Raw genomic sequence first — 21393 nt, forward strand, 5'->3', positions numbered from 1 at the left:
CAGAAAGAACATGGGCGGAACAAACCCCAAAGATATCTATTTGTGCAGGTTGTGGAAATTTATGTTGCGGTTTGTCTCTATGAGTGCTAACCTTAGGCTAGATGACATGAAGACCTGAGATGCTTGCTGCCCTATTGCATATTCTCCGTTAGCATCACCATATTTTATTCATTGGCCCTGAGGCCAAGACATCATACATTCCCTGTTTGCTTGAGCATTCATTATTTGTGTGGTGTCAGTGATGAATCATCTGGCTCCTATTTGGTCCATGAAATAAAAGCTATGCGTCCGATCTGCTACTGGGCTTTCTCCTTCAGAATTATTTCTAACACAGGTCTTGATACACTCAAAGAAACATTATGCCAAGAGTGGAGTGGAGAATGGACAGAACCATTCTAGAGTCTTCAGCCAACATTAAAGAGGAAACAAAAATTTGAAATACTTCTTTAAAATTGTGTCATTGTGGAGGTCTGGATATAGATAACATCAAGGAGATAAATCTCAATGGCTGAAGCTGAGCCATAGCACCGAGCTCTTGAGCTCTATGCTGATTCAAAACTGGAAAGAGGAGATGTGGCCATTTCCAGTGTTATGATGGATGTTCATGGACCATTTCAACTATTGCATCTTTTAACATTGAGACTGCAGTGTCACCAAACAGCTGCATTTATTTATTTATTTATTATTCCAGAAGCTTCTGACAGTCAGCAAGGATTGTATCCAAACAGTCTCAATGAGGAGTAGCGCACAGCTTGTTCCAGCAAATGCATTATTACCTATTAAACATTTATACAGCAGTATAAAGTTAGACGAGGATTCACAAACATAAATAAGACCTGTTCTTTGCACTGTAGAGCTCCCAGTCTAAATCATGCCCAGACGATGACATACAGCACAGCTGCTTGTAGGAGGAAGGGTGAGAACAGTTTGAAAGAAAAGTGATTTCTGAGAAGATGGTGACTGGAGAAGGGGATTTGCAAGTCTATGAAATAAAAAATGAAAAGGTGCAAAACAGAGTGAAAATAGGGTTAGGAGGTAGTAAGGAACAAAGAAGAAGTTGTTAGTTATAAGATAAATTTAACATGAAATAGATTGGAGAATTCTCTGTTTTTACCATTTTTTCAACATTCAAGCTGGATGGGACACTCTTAAACCACTTTCTACCAACTTTCTCTGCATAATAGCAGAATGGAATAAAGTCTGTGGAAGTCTCTGTCTTGAAAAGCAATTAATATAATTTCTTTGGTCTACCCTGATCAAAACACAACAGTGTTCCTTCAATACCTATTGATCTTCTGAGCTTTGCACTTTATCCTGAACAAGAGCTCATTATGCTCCACCTGGGAAGCTTCTTTGTTTGCCTGGGAACTTCCAGTACTGGATTTATTCTCTCTAGGTTCATTCAATCTATGTTCCCTCTCAGCTTTTATTATTAATATTTTTCTTACAGCAGTATCAAGGAATTGAAAAATGAAGGGTTGTACAGATGTTTGTATTTGTTGTCTGGAGCCTATCCTGTAAGGGAGCTACAGAAAACACTGCATGATTAGTCTGGTGAACTGTATGGGAAGAGAGAAATAATGGTAGTATTATCTGGGGCTGGCTCTAAGCAAACCTGTCTAGGGCACAGGTACTCTCTGGTCTCAAAAAACAGGCTGACTCCACTGTGGCACTGCTGACAGAAAGAGTATATAAAACAGAGGGCTAGTTGGTGTTGAGAAAAGAGTGGCACCTTCCATAAGCATCAGTTTCTATTTTTCCTCTTTGCTCTGTTGACAGCATCAGGAACAGCAGGGCTCCTCAGCAGCTTTGACACAGCCAGATCCATCATTCAGATGCATTCAATTTTGTCCATACTGCTGGGAAGCTTTTAGCCTGTTAAAACCAGCTAGTGCTAGTTCTTAGTAGTCCATACAAGTAATTTCATGGTAGTACTGTGAAATGATACAGGTTTCTGCAAATTTTATGTTACCTTGAGGTTTCATCTAAGATCTAGGCATGGTGCAAGTACAGTGAAAGACAATTGCCACTATGAGGAGGATGCACTGTGAATACACAGACTTGCTATATGTAGCATTAATGTAGACTTTTGCCTGTTTTTGAAAAAGCAGAATATGAAGTGACTTAGCTGAAGTCATCGAGAGTCATCGACTCTGGGCAAGGCTGAAAATGAAACTAAAGTTTTTGCCTGGGGCTTCTCAGTGCCTACACACCCACCCATTATGTCCCCACAGTAAATCTGCGTGTGGCATTTGGAAAGGAAAATTTTTCTTTGCCCCAGGACTGCACTTAATGATCTCAGACCATTACTCTTTTTTCTCACTCCCATGGTCATTTTTAATACATAGCTATCAGAGGAGTTACTAAACATTTGGCTGAATGCAGCAATTTTTATCAGAGCGCTCATGGAATGTGAGAAATCACACGCTGGAGAGCTACTTGCACAGAGGCAGCGAATTTGGGAGCAAGCTGTCAGGAAAGGGACGTCCTGTCACCAGCTCTTGTACTTCGACACAGTTACCAGCAAAGTGAGCGGTCGGTCACACCATCCGTCCTGCCTGGCCGGCTCTGCCAGCTCAAGTCCATTTGTGAGCAGTGTAACAAAGGCCACAATGGGGAGGACAGGAGCATAGACAGCATAGCTACTGGGTAGGTCCTGCCTGGGGCTGGGACCGGAGTGAGGGCTTTAAAGAACCAAGTCCGTGTCAACAAGGACTTCATAGACTGTCTCCATGTAAGTCTCCATCTAGAGCTCTCTGCCCCTGGTTTGGGCAAAACCTGGGTGACTTAGTTTCATGTTTCTGAGAGCTTCATCTGATCCTTTGGAAGCTGCTAGAAATTAATAGTCTTATCTGCTGTTTGTGGCGGGGCTGACCGACCAGCCGACGTGGCACAGTTACGTGCTCCTTTGTAGGCTGACGGCACTTTCAGGATTTGGCCTAGGTGAGTAGACCTGCTTAGAGAAACATCATACTGCATGGGGAGCCATCTTTCTCCCAGCAAAACCTATCTCTACATCAGAGTAGCTGAATTTGTAATATCCTAAAGCTGGGATTACAGCATCCGTCTGCTAAAGCGTGTTCCTTTTAGATTTAATTTAGGTAGCATAAGACTGTGAAACTGTCTTGAATTGGCTTGATATTGAAAGCAGTTTTGGAAACATGAAGCAGAGCAAAGGTAATTTGTGTAAAAGTATAGGGCCACTGCAGGCCCTGGTGCCAAGGACAGACAGCTGGAGAGGGAAATGTCACAGAGAAGGGGGATGGGGCACATGAGATATCCGTAAACTGAAGATTTCTATTTCCAAATCCCAGTTTAGTGGCAGCTAGAAAACAAGGGAAAGAGGTAGAAAAGAAAGTGAAAAATAATTGAGATTATAAGTAATTCTGCTTAGCAAAATATTGCTAAGAAATTAAATTTCATTCCTGGAAAGAAAACAAAAAGTGCCAGACTAAAGCTGGTGATGTGGAGGTGAAATGGGAACCAAAGGCTGTGCCAACGTTAAACCTTTTTTTTTCCTTCCCACATATTATCACAGGGAAAAGTCAAAAAAAAAAAAAAAAAAAAAAAATTTTCTCCTGTTCTGGAGCCAAGCTGGGTAGATTGATAAAGCTTGCGCTATTTCAGGTTTGGATCTGAAAGATCAAGGAGATAAATTGTTACTTTCATGGGAACAAATAGGAGGGTGGCAAGAAAATAAAGGGTGAAGCACATGGGAAACATCTGCTCCGAGGAGGCTCTTTAGAAATAAGCTTCAGCAAGAGGGCAGGAGAAGCAGCTGTACTGCTTGCAGACCAACAGAGCTGCAATGACAAAGAGGAGAGGAGAGGAGTGCTAGTGGTAAGGTTTCAGCCAGACCTGAGAAACAGGCAGAGTAAGGACCTAGACCACAGCTTTGTGGCTGAGGTGCCTCTCTAGTCTAGACTGAAGATGAAAATCTGGAGGGTGTGTGGGTAGTGCACTGCCTCTAACCCAGACCTAGCTCGGGGAAAGGTACAGGGCACTGGATTTGTGCTGAAAGCAGGATAGGTGGTTAGTTTACAGAATGATTTACCAGAAATGGTGCCTCCTTCACAAAGAGGATCTTAGCACTCTGTAATCACGAGGGAACTGAGCTCTCTGGAGAACATCCAACCATCCAAAGAGGGATGGTGCTAGGCTAGGGCTTCCAGACTCTGCTTTTTGCTGTGTGAGAGGTTCTTTAGGTGACCTTGACCAGAGCATTTATGAGTAGATTCAGGTGTTTGGTTCCAACTCTTTAGAAGTGCCAGGTGCATTTCTCCAGACATACAGACAATCCTACTTGTTCCCAAATGTTTGTCTTAACCAAACCTGACTTATTCTCTTGGTTTCTACTTGGTAAAAGATTTCCAACTCTAAGAAATTTCACTTTAAGTTCTTCTGTGGAGCTATCTTTTCGTGACTAGTGTAAACTGATCCAACTCCTGGCTAGCACTGGTGAGGTAAATTGGGAACTGATCCAGCTAAAAACGTATCCATCAAATACAAAATGGTGCCTCACTGATGCAGGGAAGCTGCTTTGTGTCATCTTAAGCAGGAGAGGTGCCCAGCTGCCACTTTCCCAGAAGTGCTGATCAATTTCTTGTATGTGACTTTGAGGCTTCTGGTACTGAAGGCTTTTAGATTAAATAAATCAATGATCTGACCAATGGTGGCAACTCCTCCTTCCTTCAGAAAAAAACAGCTCCTGTTTTTTTTCTGAAAAGTAAAATTTTTCCCTCTATTGCTAAAATTAAACTGTCTTTTTTCCCATTGTCTGTTTTTTTTTTTGCCTTTTTTTTTTTTTTTTTTTTTTTACCACATTGCTTTTGGGAGACAGATCCAAATCCCACTGAAAGCAATAATAGGATTCATGTTACTGATAGCAGATTTTGGATCAGTAATAAACTCGGTTATTGTGCCTGGGGATTGTACTGTTTATACTCCCTAGCTCAGTCTCTATATCTCATAATGTATAATAAAAGATAAGTTGGAATAAAATTCATCCTATGTACCCAATTGTCTCTTATTACCATTTGAATTTATGGGAAGTCTTCCTACACTTAAAGACCACAATTGCCCTAGAATTGATCTAATCCCTATTTTCATAAATCTTTTTTTGGATGAAAGCACCTCAAAGTGCTCTACAATGACTGTTCAAACCATTCCAGTACAAGTCTTCCTGTGGTTGTGCTACAGCACCATTCCCATAATGAACCACAAGAAATGCAGTTGTGGGATTGCTTCCTTACTAGTTGAAAAGAACTATCCACAGATGGGAAGAGTTGCTAATACTGCGTTTTGGTTGGGACTAATATTTTTTTCCAGGCTAGGTGGGCTGCAGAAGGAAAGAAAGACAAAACTTTCCATGAACCACAATAAAAATAAGTTTTGCCTCCCTGGTGAGAAGAGCCACTCCCAAAGCAGAATGCTTTTAGGGTGGGTGGGGAAGTTAGCTGGAAGGGAGAGGCTTTGTGCTCCAAAGAACAGATTCAGACCATCGAGGGTCTGTTCAGCATCTCTGATGCTTGGCTGCATTTCCTCAGCTTGCCAGATTTCTGAGTTAGGTCAATCTCTGGTTTTATACAGCATGTGCATTTTTTGGAAGAATCCTGAGACACTTGAGCCCTCTGTGCTCAGAATGGATATTAAAATATCCCATTGGACTTCCATATAAATTATTTTCCTTGGTCAAGAAAGATGCTGGGCATGGGCACCCTGCTAGTCTCTGTTGAGGAAATGTTTATGTTTTTGAAAAGATTGCACTGCTGAGAAAAAGAATTAGGATGTGTTAGGTTGAAAGTGGTGATTGAGAGTTTATCCAAAATTACTGCACTTAAAGTCCAGGATCATGTTTGATTTTTAAGGAGACCAGATTTGCTTGCAGATGCTAGTTAAGGAACAGTGGCCTTTCATTATCTGTTAGTTTCTGTGATGAGAGACCGGTTGGGATATAACTTGTTGACCAACAGCCCTTCAGTGGTCTTTGTCTCTGTGAAAGCACAAAGCTGTTTTTCAAGGTAGACTATAGAGATGGCTTGAAAAATTCAAATATGGCAAAATATGGGAAAGATCCTACGAGCCCCCTCATTATGTCATAGAAACGGTGGTCTAAAGCCAAAGTTCATAATCTGGGTATTGATAAGGTCACCAGGAATTTTCCAAAGATAATAGCATCACTAGTAAATCAGTGCGTGCCATTTCAGAACCAAAAACTGGAAAGTCATTGTTTTGATACATTTAGCCATCCGGTCTGTTTATATTGCAGCTCCTTTCTCCCTCTCAATATTTAATTTGAAGTAGTTACGAGTGTTTCCGGAAAGCAACGATTGCTAATGAAAACTGTAAAACAATGTGGCAAAAGAAGATCTTACATTTTAATGGCAGGATTAGCTGTGCTATGCTTTCAAAACTGGGAAAAAATATTTTTCACTTTTCAACGTTTAGATCAATTTTTTCCTTGAAAATCAATCTATAATTTCCCCTTCCTTCACCCGAATACCTTTGCTTTCCTTTCCTTTTCATTTCTTTGTTCCATCCAATGGAAGAGGGGTAAGGAGAACTTGGTAGAAACTTACGGATACACCTAAGCTATTGTATTACTTAAATAAAAAAAAAAAAAAAAAAAAAAGAAAAAAAGAAAAGAGACAATACAAAAACTCTGAGGAACTGTACAGAAAATCTTACCGGGTTACAGTTGCTGCAATAAATTATATTAAGCTGCTTTAGACCATAATGCATGTATAATTCTTGTCAGCTGGGCATACAGAAGTCTATATGGGTGGACCCTCAGACCCTCTAGTGACTCTCCTATCTGTACAAGTCCATGTGTTTGAAGGCTTTGTGCTAAGGCACTTGTTCAGAGGAGAACATAACTCACTGAACCACTATCTCCCTCTGTAGCACCTAAGGGACTTCCTATTCAGCTCTTGAATTGTCACAAGTCTGCTTATTTTAGTAGATTTTGATGCAGTTGCTGTGTAAGGAGGAAAGTCCATGGATGTGAGCATCCAAGAACGTGTCCCATCAGTGTCCTGAGCTCTCATTCACCTACTGACCAAGTATCTGGTGGCACCTTGGCTGTTGGGATAAACTAGATTCCCCTGCCCTGTAGTTACATGGGTTACTCCATCACTAGTTCCCTGAATGTCTTCTGCCAGGAGGTGTAGTTGCAACTACATGAAGGTAATGACATTTCCTCTGATCTTCTCTTGATTTACCATGTGACTCTTATTTAAAAGAGGGAAAGAAAGGGGGAAAGGATGGAAATAGCATTTTTAGTCAAGCCTTGAAGAAGGGAAGGTAGGACCATATTTAGGAAAGGCAAATTTTCTCAAAGTGACTTTTAATTCTGTTGGTTCTCTAGCAGTAAGTGCATGGTAAAGTGAAAGAGAAAGGATGGACTTGTCAGGACACAGTGGTAAAGACAACTTAGGACCACAGTTTTCTTCCATGAATGGGTCAAAGACCAGGACCTGAAGATTGTTCAGGTGTTCCTCCTGTGCAGGAGGAAGGAGAACATCAGTTCTTGCTTTAGCTTCCCCTGCGCTTGCTATGAAGGGGATGTTACTTGCTCTTCAGGATGGGTTAAGTGAGAGAGTATAGAGGGTATGGAACTAGGAAACAGAGTCTCGATGACATGGCGGTCTTCACTGTTTCTCAAGCTTAGCACTGAAACACTTTCCAGAAGGCTCTTTCAATATCAGTGTGAAGCCTTGCACAGGAAGCACTCACTTTCTAAGGTAGGCCAAAAGGTCTGTGATTTGATAATTTGCAACTTTCTGAGGTCTGTGATTTGATTCTGGTGATCTGATTTGTTTGTGGTGATCATGCTTCTTGCATGAGGAGGAAGGCTTGACCAGCCCAGGATTTAGAAACCACCTTTCGTTTCTAGAAGTGTTTTGCAGCTTAGAGGAACTGTCTGGCAAAGGTGGTAGCGGAGCTTTCTTTTGATACGAAAAAAAAATCTGACAAAATCTGACAGTACCAGACCTTAGACTGGAGATTGCTTACACAAGAAGTAACCAAAAATAGGCAGCATTTGAACTCTACAGTGTGTACGGAAGGCAGTAAATATTTATCCATCCTTTCCTTCCCTTTGAAATAAACACTGAAGACTTCACTGTCATTCAGACAATCTCTGTTTCTATACTAACCCAGCTCTTTAAGGGAGACGTCTATTTCCTATTACAACCATATAGAGGCCTTGAACTAAAATATTTTGCGTGCTTTTGCAGGCCTACAGGAAACATTAAACACACAAAAACAGACAAACAGCTCTTAAGTCCCAGTTTCAAATTAAGTGGAGAAGGGAAGCAGAGTTTGTGGCTGCTTTTCTCAGACCAAGTCTGAAAAGGATCTCAAGTCAATTGGATTATTTTGCATAGAAGTATCTTGTTTCTGAATATTAATTAACACCAGCTGTCGAACCAGCAAGAGCTAGTGGGCAGTTTCGCCTTTTGCCACACAGTGAATGCTTGGCTACTACAAGTCTATTTTTAAAGTATGTCTCTCATTTAAAAAAAAAAAAAAAAAAAAAAAAGAAAAAGAAAAAAAGGAACCTTCATTGTCCAGCTCTTTGCTGCTATAAGAACAGTCATTACCCAGTGATTGTCTGCTTGCCTTACATTGAAAACTGCCAACTGACAGTATATAAAAGTCACATATGTATTTAAATTAGCTTAGATGTTAAATATCAGATTTCACTACCAGAACGCGTTAGCTAGTGTAACTGTAGGCAAAGGGACAGAGAATAGAAAATAGGAAAAACGACTTCTGAAATCTGTTAGGGAAAAACTGTTGGTGAGAAATTTTGCACATGAAGTGGTTATACTGGAGTGAATGATATAGCAGGGAAGAGACATAGGCAGCAACGTGAAAATCAGGACACTTCGGGTGCTGCCTTTGAGGAAGCACAAAGTCACCTCAGGCCAACTTTTAAGGGCAGTATCCAACTTTCTCATTTTGGTTAGTGGTCAGAATTTCTAAATAGTTTGATACTTGGAATCTGGTGACAGGACGAGGGGGAATGGGCTTAAGTTGAGCCAGGGGAGTTTTAGGTTAGATGTTAGGAAGAACTTCTTCACTGAAAGGGTTGGGAGGCACTGGAACAGGCTGCCCAGGGAAGTGGTGGAGTCACCATCCCTGGAAGTCTTCAAAAGACGTTTAGATGTAGAGCTTAGGGAAATGGTTTAGTGGGGACTGTTAGCGTTAGGTCAGAGGTTGGACTCGATGATCTTGAGGTCTCTTCCAACCTAGAAAATTCTGTGATTCTGTGATTAATGTACATAGTTAATGCCCTGTTTGTGAAATAGACCTAATACTACTGACAATTTCCCATTAAGGGAAATTCTCTGTAGTGAAAATTAGGTAAATGGGAATATACAACCACAGGTGTGGCTTAAAGATCCTCCTAATTCAGTCCGCTGTCTTGGCACTGACCAGTGTCACAGGTTTTGGGAAAGAGTTAATGTAGAAGGCAAATGCAGACTGCTACTTCACCTGAGGTATCTGCACCTTCTAGTAACTTGTGGCCAAAAACTTTCCAAGCTAAGTGTTTCAGCTTGGGATCATACCTTTTTTTCTTTTTTTTTTTTTCTTTTTTTTTTAATATATGTATATATATTTCATTTTTGAGCTTGCTTACAGAGCAGAGAGCTCCACAAGCTCCTGTGGCAATGAGGTTTGCAGTCCAGTTATGTACTCCATGAAAAGGTATGGTCCTTTGTTCTAAAACTTCTGCCTGTGGTTTCTTTCAGTGCCCCTTAGTTCTTGTGTTACCAGAAGGAATGAGCCACCATTCCCAAAGTAGCGGATTCGATGCATTTCAAGATTTCATAGAGCTCTCTCATTTCCCCTCTGTCAACACTTTCTCAGACTGAAGAATCCTCACTTATTCAGCATTTCCTTGTCAAGAGACAGTTCTGGGTCTTTGATTGTTGTTACCCCCTTCTTCTCTTCCTTATCTAGTTTTAACTTTGAGGTGCTAATCTGTAAGTGGCACGATATCAATTCTAGATGTTGCAATTCGTGAATTAATACTTGCTGTTTGCTTGGGACTTCTTGGTGGGCAGTCAGTCTAGATGAATGGAGTATTACATTACAGGCAGATTTAAGATTCTGAAAGTGCACACATACTCACACTAGTTCTTGCAGGGAGGAGAAGGAGGGTCTTTTAAGGATCTATTTCCCCTAATACAGTGTAATGATTTTGAAAATGGAGAGATAACTATCCAGTATGTTATATTAATTTCTGAGCTGAGTTAAAGACAGATTTCCTTTCCTTTCCTTTCCCATTGCAGACTAAGAAGAAAAAATGTTTTTCTTATAAAGATTCCAGAACTAAACTATTTTACACCCAGGAAACCTAATCAAAAACTGCCTGGACATCCTTTTCCTTTCTATGGCAGCTGTTTCCACTCTGTATTTTAATGAGTGGGCTGAACTTAAACCTTTGGGGAAGGGCTTTCCTCTCCTTTCGCCCCCCCTCCTGGCATCGGTACGTAAAAGGCTGCACTACAGTATCGTGCTCTGTGCTTCTGGTGAATGAGTAAATGCCTGTGGCTGGACAGCCCAAAGGAAGGGCTACATCATGTTCTCAGCTGGTTAAGCTCCTTAATGCAAGCTTTTTAAAAATTTCCTGGATGTTCGTTTGACGTGATTTTGGCTGCAAGAAGTAAGTATTTAAAACCTCAGAAGATTTAAGACCTTTCCAATCTCTTCTAATTTTTCCACTATAAATAACTTGTGGTGTATCTGTTGTCTTTGGAAGGAGATTCTGTTGGAGTTGTTTTATGTTACATTTCCTGTTAACTGTTTGAATCTCTTCTGAGCGATTTAGAAATTCTTGCCTAATGTTGTACGCTGAGATTCACGGAGGGAAGTAGCTCAAATGGTGTTGTATGTGATGTGCAGTGGAAAGTATCAATTCCTTTTGACTGTATAACTAAGTGGGACTTACTTATATCTACAGATGTTGTGTCCGAAATAGTTTTTTGAGTCTCCTTTTTCTTGCTTTTTCTCTGCCAGCTGAATGACTTTAAAAAACAGAATGTAAAAAGCCTGGCTGTGTAGTTTTGTTCAATGTCTAATCAGTTGCTCTCATTTGTGCTGAGAACATCTGCTTTGCAAGTTTCTGTCCGCTTCCACAGCAACACAATAATTTCTCTGTTTTCCGTATGCTTTCTCATACTGAGCAGAACTGAGAAAATGGTGAAAGCAGCAGTACTTCTGTGTTTCTTTCTCTTTTTTTTTTTTTTTTTTTTTTTCTTCTGGTTTTCCTTCAGCACTAGATTACATTCACTAAACTCAGCAAATAGCAGAATTCCCTCTGGAGTACTGGGAAGCAGCCCAAGCTCGCTACAGTTGCGTTTCGCAGGACTATTCTTGTAGCAGGGTTTGCTTTTTTCTCTCTCTCTTTTATGGTGTGCTGAAATTCTTTCTGTTGTAGCTGCGTTCCTGATTGATTCCATTCTCTGATGGGCGTCTTTTGCCTGTGAAATTTCCCCAAACGAACATCCTGAAACAAAAGTAAGACGGATGCCATGTGTATAACTGCAAGTTCAAGTTGAGAAATTCTTAACTGAAACTGGGAATAAAATGAGTTCAACTTTAAGTCTTCTTAAGAGGTGCTAATTTGGGGCTGAAATTGCCTTAATCTATCAGAAAATTGAGGCTGACAGGAAGCCTTAGAAACTAAGTTTCTAAGAGCAGATGCAGGTCGTTATGGGACTAGAATAAAACTGGAGAAAAAGACCAAAGATCCAGCCCAAATATCAGTCACTATTCCTGCCTTATAGTCCAAGTGTCCACATACTCACACCGACTGGGACTTTTAAAATGAATTCTCCCATATTTATATCAGCGTAACCAGAAGAATCAAATCTTAGGTCTCATATAAATTGTTTTAACTGTGATAGGAATTACTGAGTCAAATCATTTGGTGTGCTGCAGCTGGAACCATTTAGACTAGCCTCCGTCTAGAACCAAACCCAAATGTTTGCTTTTAGGTAGATTGGGGTGATAACTGAAGATTGTAACCCTGTCTCTTTCTCCTGATTGTTGCTGATTTTAATGCTTCCATGAGGTGTATTTCATGCTTGCCAGCACCTTCCAAAGCACCCTGAGCACCTTCCCAGTCCCCCCATCCATGACTGGAGACAGCTGTTAGTGGTCTGAGCTCAGGAGGCTGAACAGAACTGAATGCTGTGCCTCATGTCCCTGTTAAGTTTTCCCAGATGATTTCATTGAGATTTAAATACCAAGTTTGCTATTTTAGAGCATTCTGAGGCAAACAGTCTAGCAGAGGCAAACGCTTAGAGCCAGAACCCAGAGCCTGGTTGCTAATAGCTGGTAAACCACCTTGTATAGAGCTTTCAGCCTGTCCTACAGGAGGATTCCCCTTGTAAGGCTCCTCTGAGGTGGCTGAATGGTCTCCCATTATAGAAAATCCTCTCTGTTATAACCTGCATGATAGCTTACTGTCCTGTACAGCTATCAGTTCCTGCCCAATGAGAGAGAAAATAACTGGGCATAGCAGCCTGGGAAGTCTAGCCTCCCTATGGCAGGTGAAAATTAGATTTGGCAGTGAACTGGGGCTCACTAGGAGGAATAAGCTGAATACCTAGCTCTGCTGCACACACGGTGTGATCTCTAGCATGTTATTTGATCCATCTGCATCAAGTTTCCCCACCTTTGAAAGTAATAATGCTTTATTTGTCTGTGTTGTTTGTATCGGGTCTGAACTAGTCTGTTAAGGACTGCAATCCTAAATGTACCTAGCTCTTCAGAGATGGGATGTGACTGAGCTGTTAGATACTGCTCTAATAAAAACATTGAAATATGAAAACAGATTCTTTGAGGTAGCTGCATCATCTGCATGTATCCATATAGAAAGCATTTGCTGAACTAAATATCTGCTGCAAGCTTTATTGGGAAAGAATTGAATCTGTCACACAGCGTATCTATTTTACTTCGATTTATTTCAATTAATCGGTAAAAGTGAGGTCTTGGTTTCTTATTTTTGATTTCAAGTTCTGATAATATCTGAATGGAGGCAAGCACAGATGTGTGTTGAATGTGCCCTATGAGGCAGGCTGCAGTGATGTTTAGCACATGAATATGTTTTAATGCACCATTCTAAATTATTTTTAGATTCCATTGAAATCTGCTGGCTCTCTCTGTATGTGGTAAAGATACCCCAGGGCCAAAACTGCATAACTTAGGGGTGTCCTGTTGTACAAGAAACCCCATATAAAAAAAAATCCTCCATTTCTGAATTCCAAAAACTGTGTTATGAGCTTCCAAAACTCTTAAGACCTACTTAATTTTCACAGAGAATAAACCATGAGAAACAGAGAAAAGCGTATTTCTTTTTGTTTACCTCTCATCATCTTGCCATGTTCGTGAGAAGCTTTTGGCACTCAAATCTGTGCTAACCTGTTTTGCAGCTCCCTCTCAGATGCTTCTTCAGAGTTTTTATTCTCACCGTGTCCTGATAATTTCTTTGTGACTTAATTGCTTTCAACTCTGTTGATTGCAGTGATGAGGAAAAAAGAATAAATTGAGCAAATACTGGGTAAACAGAACAAATTTGAGCCCCCCTTACCAAGAAAGGAGGAGTAGGTAATATAGAAAACTTGTAGAGAACGTGTTTAAATATGATTTTCTGCATGGTGTGTGGCTCCTTAAAGATACATACTTTTAAAGATTATATACTTTATGAAGAATAGAGTATTATGTGTAACGATGTACTTAATTGTGGATAGTATATGTAGAAGGATTGTTATCCATGATGTACTGAAAATGTATGGGTGGATTTTGCCTTCAGTGTACTTGGTATTCTCACTCTTCTGAACTTATGTTGTGAATTGGGGAGCAGTTGGAGTGAGAGAGAAGGTGGGGTTCTCAAGTGAAGTAATCATTAATGATGCCAATGGAAATCAAATGGCACTAGGAATCACTTTGGACCAGTCTTTCTCTGTGTTATTCATCCCAAATGCTTTTTGTAATTGGGTAAACACAGCCCTTCTGATGGGGATCTGTGTGGCTGCAAGTGCTGGCATGGATCAGATGCCATAATGAGGACCAGAGGTTGGGTTTACAGCAGTAAAACTGAACTCCAGAGTAAATGTGTTTGGGATTTATGCTGGGTAGAGATGGGTAAGTGAAGTTTCTGCTGTTGAGAAATGCTGCTATGATTGAATAAATATTAGCCAGAGTATTTTAGGAGCATATAGCAAGTAAATGTCAAAATCCTGTTGTTTTGGGGTGGGGAGGCTGAATAAGTGCATACTTTGTACATGGTATTGATTATCTCCTTTTTAAGCACTTAAAAATTGGTGGTTTTAGTCCTGGTTTTTAACTGAGAAAATGAGGTGCTGTGCAGAGGTAGCAGAAGGCAGGGAATAAAGCTCTGATTTCCTGAATCCCAGTTCATCAACAAACTCTTTGAGAATCCGAGTCCTGCCAAATTATCCTGAGGGAGGAAGCATGATGCTGAATTGTGATTACTTAGCAGCACTCTGGGAGCATCCTAAAAGGTTTGAAAGTTGACTGTTAACAGTCTGTTTTTCATACAGGTGAATCTTGCTGGTGTGTGGCTACACATCTTCTAAAAGCATGGGGGTGGGGGGGAGGGGAGAGAGAAGAAAAAACATAAGCATTGATTTTATTTGCATATTACAGTAATACCAGGAGCAGGATATTGTCCCTGTTAAATCCCACATGCTCATGGGTAATGTCATTTGGTTGTCTGAGCTTCCACATGACATCTCCTGGATCTTTCCTCAGCACATTGAGTTGTGATTTTTTTTTTTGTTGGCATTTTCTTCCCCTCTGATATGTTTGTTTTTTATAGGGAAGCTGAAGACTGCTGTAATGCTCTCTCCATCAAGACAAGTACTGTGAAAAGAATTTGTAACTTTAAATTGTTAGAGCTTTTCATATGATCAGCCACTCCTAAAAATGGCAAAACATCACTGTTTCATGCATGCTGAGGGGTTGTAAATAAGAAACTATCCAAAAATACTGTAGCTCTTGGCAGGCACTATAACATTTGGCAGGAAGTTTGTCTGCAGATAACACACAAGACTACTACTTTAAACGTTGGTTTCTTTTTTTCTTTGGTAAGATCAAAAGGTTTCCCACAGTTTTTGGCATAATTTGTATTTGAACTGTTTGGGGCACATTGTGTGTAATTAAGTTTAGGGACTTGTCCAAAACCTCAGATTGTCAGCTCCTACACATAAATGGTAACTCATCTATCACATCTTCAGTAGCAAGGGGGAGCAGGCTGTCTCAGAGCCATTTAAAATGCTTTGCTTTCATATTTGCCAAGTTCTTTTATTCTCTGTAGGTTTTAATGACTCAGACTCTGAAGTCTCTTCCATACATGGTTAAAGTGTAACTGCTGCTTGGAGGTGGAGGGGGAGGATGGAGGGAACAACTTACTAAACTGATAGCTTTAAACAAACTTGAGTGGTTTTCTCAAAACAGCATTTTGATACCCTCAAAGTCAGATGTGTACGTTCACACAGGGGGCATCTCCATCTTAGCTTCCAGCATAACGAATGGAAGTAGGTCCATGTACAGTGAATGCCATGTGTTTGCATACAAGAGTAGCCAGCTTTAATTCTCTATCCAGGCCTATCTGAGCAAGGAGCCTCTTCTGAGGTGGTATTTCTGCCTTCAGCCTTTCTGCCTTCATCCATCTCTTACTCACACCCTAAAGAAATAACTTCACTGCCATCTTCTAACAATGCACGCCTTAGTGCAGACAGCACTTGGGAGCAGGTCAGCAATGGATGGTTGGCAGAGCTGTCAGGTCACATGTCTTGCATCTGATTCTATTTTAAAAAAATCCTCCAACATAATTTAAAATGTTGCGTGACTTACTGAGCCCTCTGCAAAGCAAGAAGTGTATTCAGGTGGGCTGGTTTGCAATATTGCTCGCTTGTGTCAGACGGAGTTGTCATTATTCTTCTCTGTTGCAAGCCTGTTGTGTCATATTGGTCAAACTATCAAGCTGTTCTGGGTAGGAATTTCAGAAGTATATAGCACAGTAAAATCTGTTCCTGTTCAAGCTGATGGAGGCCCAATTCTTATTTCCACTAAGGTTTCATTATGCTGCTTGGCAAGGTCAGGATCCTTAAAACTAGGCTTTTTGCTCTGCCAGAGGGGTATAAAGGGACCTCATGCAAATGCAAATCTGGCCCTGGCAAATTTTCCATTGACTTCAGTGGAAGGAAAATTAAACAAACGCAGCGGCTTTCTTAAAATTTTGTTTTATTCTTCTTCATTTCCTGACTGTTAAAATAGGCCTAATAACACATACTTATCTCATACAATTGCAGTAAAGCTAAATTAATGTTTGCACAGCCAGCTGAAGTTGTCTGGTGCTATGTGAGTGTCAACTAGCAACACCGGCTTGAACTAATTTGTCTGCTAATCAGTGAAGTGTACATGGTATTTTTTTTGTCTCCTTTAGAAACATTCCCAAATTCAAGTCATTTAGTTTTATGAAGAAAAACAAAGTATTGATTATGAATTGGAGACCCCAAGGTGTGGTATGGACTTGCGATGTGGATGGTTTTTGTGCTGTGCTAACTGTGCTGCAGGTCACAAGACTGTTATTGGAAGCCCATTTCTTTCTGTCGTAACGCTACAACAATCCATCATTTGCGCATGGCATTTTGTAACAGATCCTTGCTAAAGTTCACAAAGATACGAGGATCACTGTCTTCTAAATGCCACGGGTATTTTGCAGATAGATAATAAAGCATTTTGTTACTGAAATGAACTGCCTTTTCTTCTGCCGTTGACATTCTGAAGCTCAAATTAATACCACGCCCTGTAGCTCAGGATAACATCGCTCAATTTGTATTAAAGTGCTAACAGTAAATAAAAAATGTATTTTAGGGTGTTCTTGTTACATGATCTTGTTGCATGAGCAGTTGTTAGGTAATTTAAGAAACCACTATATTAAGTGTTGATTTAATATGAACACAGATTGCCATACTAAACAGATGCTTGCAAACCCTGTGATTGCAAGAAAAATCCTTGGTTACATGAGTAATTGCTTTGCTGTTGGTGAAATCACTCATGAAAAGGCTGTTTGCATATGATGGTGCAAAATCACATCCTAAATACAGAATGCACCATGGCTATTTTGTGGAAATGGGGGACTAGTTGAGCTGTGGGGCTTCTGCCTTCCCTTCAAATAAGTGAGTATGGTGCAAAATTGATTGTGATCTAAAATCTTACTTCAGGAAACCTCATTTCACTTCTGTTCCTTAGTGCTGTCTCTGGATTTACATGATCAATAATGTACATAAATCTTTCATGGGCTTAATCTGTATTTCCTTTTTCATGGTGGCATACTTAATCCCTTTCGACGTTGAAATAAACAGGATCTGCCAGAACAGATTATTAAATACAGCTAACAATATTGACTATTTTTGGAATGCAAATTGGTTCACCCATAGAAAAATTAACTGTGGTTTGTGCATATGGGTGTCGTAAAGCAGGCTGGAAATGGGTAAACCAGTGCTCTTCCAATAACTGTGCAGGTAGCTGAGAGGGCTCCTTACCATCTCAGATGCGCAGTGCATGTAAAGCATCTTGTTTCTAAATGCGTTATATTTTATCAGCTACAATATTTTATAACTGATACAGTTGTCCAGATCTCCCAGTATGCCGAATGGGCCTTATCCAGAAACCCCCCAGTGATGAACATAGAGTAAGGCTGCAACCAGGGTGCGCATTTCATCTGAAGAATCTAAACCCAAATCCTGCCTTAAGGAAAGGGCCCTGACCTCATCTGTATCAGAGCAGGGAGGGGTGCTGGGACTTTTGAGTCTCATTTGAGCACTCAAATGTACAACCTGTGTGGGATCTTTGGGAAGGTGAAAGTGTTATGAAATTGCTGTTTTAATGCTCAGGACTTCCATCAAGGAACTGTAGGCATCTGGTTAGTGATCTTTAATGTCACAGGATCCCAAATACTCTATCATAGGCTGGTCTATATTTTAAGTACCACCCCACTTACAGTCTGGAATTGACACCTTCAGCTGTGGTATTTGTACTGTGTGTGGTTGTGTCCAAACCAAATTGCTGTCAAAACTCAAACCACAAGTTTAAAACCCACAGCTTGAGGTCTATTACAAGCTGACATGACCTGACTATGTATTTACTGTTCTTGTAGGAAAAGACAACAGCTGTTTGTCTGTTCAATATTTCCTTTTTCTTTTTGTAAAGGGCTAAGTATCTACATGTAGCAGGGAAAGAGGGGAGCCCTGCAAAGAGGAGCTGCTGCTGGGGTGCCATAACCTAGGTCTAGCTAGTTGCCATCATCTCAGCTGTTCCACCTGGGCCTGTGACAGGGGGTTTATTGCTGTGCTTGCTAAGGTGAGGTAAATCTCTTAAACTGGGTTTCCTGGCTCTCTGTAGTTAGCAGAGAAAGAACAGCAGTGCTGTGGGGTGCTTCGTTCCAGCTTGTATGCCTGCCTTAGGACAGGTGACTTCTCTGCAAGCCCTTGTCACTGACTGCAGAGGTAACACTCTAAAAGTCTGACATTTTTCTAGCTCTCCTGAGGTGAAGCAGATCCTGTCATTAAAGGATTATTTATCCTTTGTTTGTGCATGCGGAAGTGTCCATTTTTAGAATCAACAGAATAGCAAATTGTTTTCATTGTTATCCTGAGTGAGGGTTATGTTTTACAAAGTTCGTTTGCAAGTCACACTTTGACAATGCTTTTTGGAGGGGAAGGGGACGTGGATTCCTGCTGCTGAAGAGCACTGAGTGGCTGATCTTGTTGGGAAATAGAAAATAGAGGATTACAGAAAGATTACACCTGCAGCAGTCAGCAAGATCTAAAACTTCTGAAAAAATAAAACCCTGAGAGTTTAAGGCTACTAATGTTTCAGATGTGTGGTATGTTTGGTGGTTATTTAGAGCCAAATGGGATTTTACCTGTTTGTCTGTGTGAAGTTGTTATCAAGGAACAGAGTTTTGCTCTGAATGTGTCACATAATTGTTGTGAAAACTTACTGTTACTAATTTCTGAGGTCTCTAGTGTTCTGTCACTGTATTACTTTATTCCATGTGGCTCTTAAACTATCCCATAAATATTCTTATTATAAGGAGGGCCATCCTTATATGTGCTGTGCACATAACACCTTTGCTTAAAGATAATAAATGAAAAGTTGCTATACCTTTTGTTTATTTTTTTTTTTACTTGCCTATCTTAACAGAGTAGGGGTTAGAAACTCTTCAGGTTTACCTACTTGTCTTTTTGTTCAGTAAATACTTGGCAGGCTGAAAAGAAAAAACTGCAGATCTGTGTGAAGATGAAAACTGAATGCCTGCAATGTGAAGGGAGCTCAGTTCTAGCAAAGAACAGAAGTGTCTGGAGGAAGTTAGGGACAAAGTTGAATCTGTCTAGCAAAGTGCAATGGCACTTGCTTGTTGTTTGCTCCCTCAGAAGCCATCTGCAACTGCAGTTTTATAAATGCCTAAAGTTACAGTACTACGTAATTCTGGTTAGTGACACTGATCATGTGCACAGAGCTACATAGCCGCAGGAGTATATTCTAGTTCTGTGGGTTTTTTGAAACCTGGACCTGCTGGAATCCAAGCTACACCAGGGATTCCTTAACAAACATTGCATGGAAAGATCCAGGTTTTTCTTTTGGCACAGGGGCTGGCATACTGTTTGTTTTCCTTCTGTCAGGGGTGGGAGAAAAGAGATGCAATACGATACTGTCTGTGCATGTCTTCTCTTTTCAGATTGATGGAAGAAAAAAAAAGACTAATTTGATTGCCAAGTGCACTGAATTCCTTTAGTCACAGGCCTCATGTACCATGGGCAGAAGCAACATCAAATCTCACTTTGCAGACAGCAATGTCTACCTTGCTCTGACATGACCCGAGCTGTGTGCTGGTGGCACAGGTTTGGATAGAAGGTGCTGTCGTGCATGTGTGGCGAGCTCCTCTTCACAAGGCACTGGGCAGCTCATCTGGGGGAGTCTTTTGTTTGCTCCTGGACCAGTTTCAAAACAGTGTTCTAGTGGGATGCTCACCACACAGAGCAGCTCTCTTTGGAGTCATCCAACTTCTGTTATGCTGTTTACATGCTTCTCCAGGCACATTTGTGGAGTGAGTGACTGTTGAAGGGTGTCAACACTTCATTGTACAAGCTTATTAATTAACTCAATATCATGATTGTAGACATGAATTCCCAAATCACACTGGTTATTTAGAGAAACAGCGTGGAGAGGGCTTGCCCTTTTATTAAGGATTCCCTTTGTGGTTTGGGAGTCTACTGGCAACTGATTACACAGCAAACTCAGTACATGTGGCTGCTTGTGACTTCCTTGGGGACTTCAGAAAAGTCACATCCTGCCTGTGCTCCAATTTCTGCATCAGTGGAGTGGGAGTGACACTTGCATAGTCATAGTAATAGGGACTTCTTAGAGCTGCTGTGAAGTTGAGGTGGCATGCTATAGAAATGCATCTTTTCTTTTTTCTGACTGAAATGCAGCATTACCCTTGTGGTTCTTGATATGAAGAGTAGGCTGGGGGTTTTGTACCTATAGCAGTTCTCTTACTGCCTCACAGGACAGGTTCCTGCTATTTGTAACAGCATAGTTTCCATTTGCCATGACAGACTATTTCTAAGCTTTGCTCATAATTTAGGACTAGCTTATGTCACTTTATTTGTCTCTATAGATGCTTTCATCAGAAACTAAATCCAGATGCAGAGGGTTGGCAGCGGGTCAGCTTGAACTACCCAAGGTTTTGCTGAGACTAAATAAGGCTTAAATATTTTTGTTCTGTTTCCTCTTCACCTTACTTATTATGCTGGCATCGAGAGAAGCATGTCTGCTTTCCTGAGTGTTGATCACCCTTGTGCATAGTCAGTAAGTGCTGTTAGCAATGTTTAAAATACAAGTGACTTGTTGATGCAAGAGAGAGACAGGGGTTTGAATTGCCAACCCTCCTTGTTTTGGCAAACCTATTAAGATGTCAACTAGCTTGTATGGTGGACAGGGTTGGGGGACCTGCAGTAGCACAGCCCTGACATTTGGAGCTGGCAGCCAGCCCTAAAGGTAACAGTGCACTCAGTCTGTTCTCACAGCGATTCTCCTAAGAGGTCTATATCTGGTAAGATGCTGCTGCTGGCAATTTGCATGACAATTCAGACTAATGGCCAACAGCATTGTCACCTGCCGCTATTTGTAATTAAATAGTACCTCTCTGCATCTCTGGGTAATTACCATGTGGGTTATAAGATGTGCTATAACATACCACATTCAGTAAAGACCATTGTTTTAACTTTTGCCGTCTGCTTCCTAAAAAGCATTGATGGAAGCCAACTTTCTGCATGATGTGGC

The 21393-nt window shown here is 40.7% G+C and overlaps 1 protein-coding gene across 5 annotated transcripts in view; it reads left to right on the forward strand.

The window, feature by feature from the left end:
• The first annotated feature begins 10451 nt into the window (after positions 1 to 10451).
• SORBS1 (sorbin and SH3 domain containing 1) overlaps positions 10452 to 21393 on the forward strand; it is a 109882-nt gene continuing 98940 nt past the window's right edge. For 4 of the 5 annotated variants that reach the window (XM_084526745.1, XM_084526719.1, XM_084526707.1 and 1 more), the window contains exon 1: positions 10452 to 10675. The gene's annotated coding sequence lies outside the window, so the exon portion shown is untranslated. The remainder of the gene's footprint in view (positions 10676 to 21393) is intronic. The other variant, XM_084526744.1, reaches the window with a different exon arrangement.

Source organism: Aythya ferina, assembly GCF_964211825.1.
Source record: "Aythya ferina genome assembly, chromosome: 7".
In the NCBI taxonomy this organism is placed as follows: Eukaryota; Metazoa; Chordata; class Aves; order Anseriformes; family Anatidae; genus Aythya; species Aythya ferina.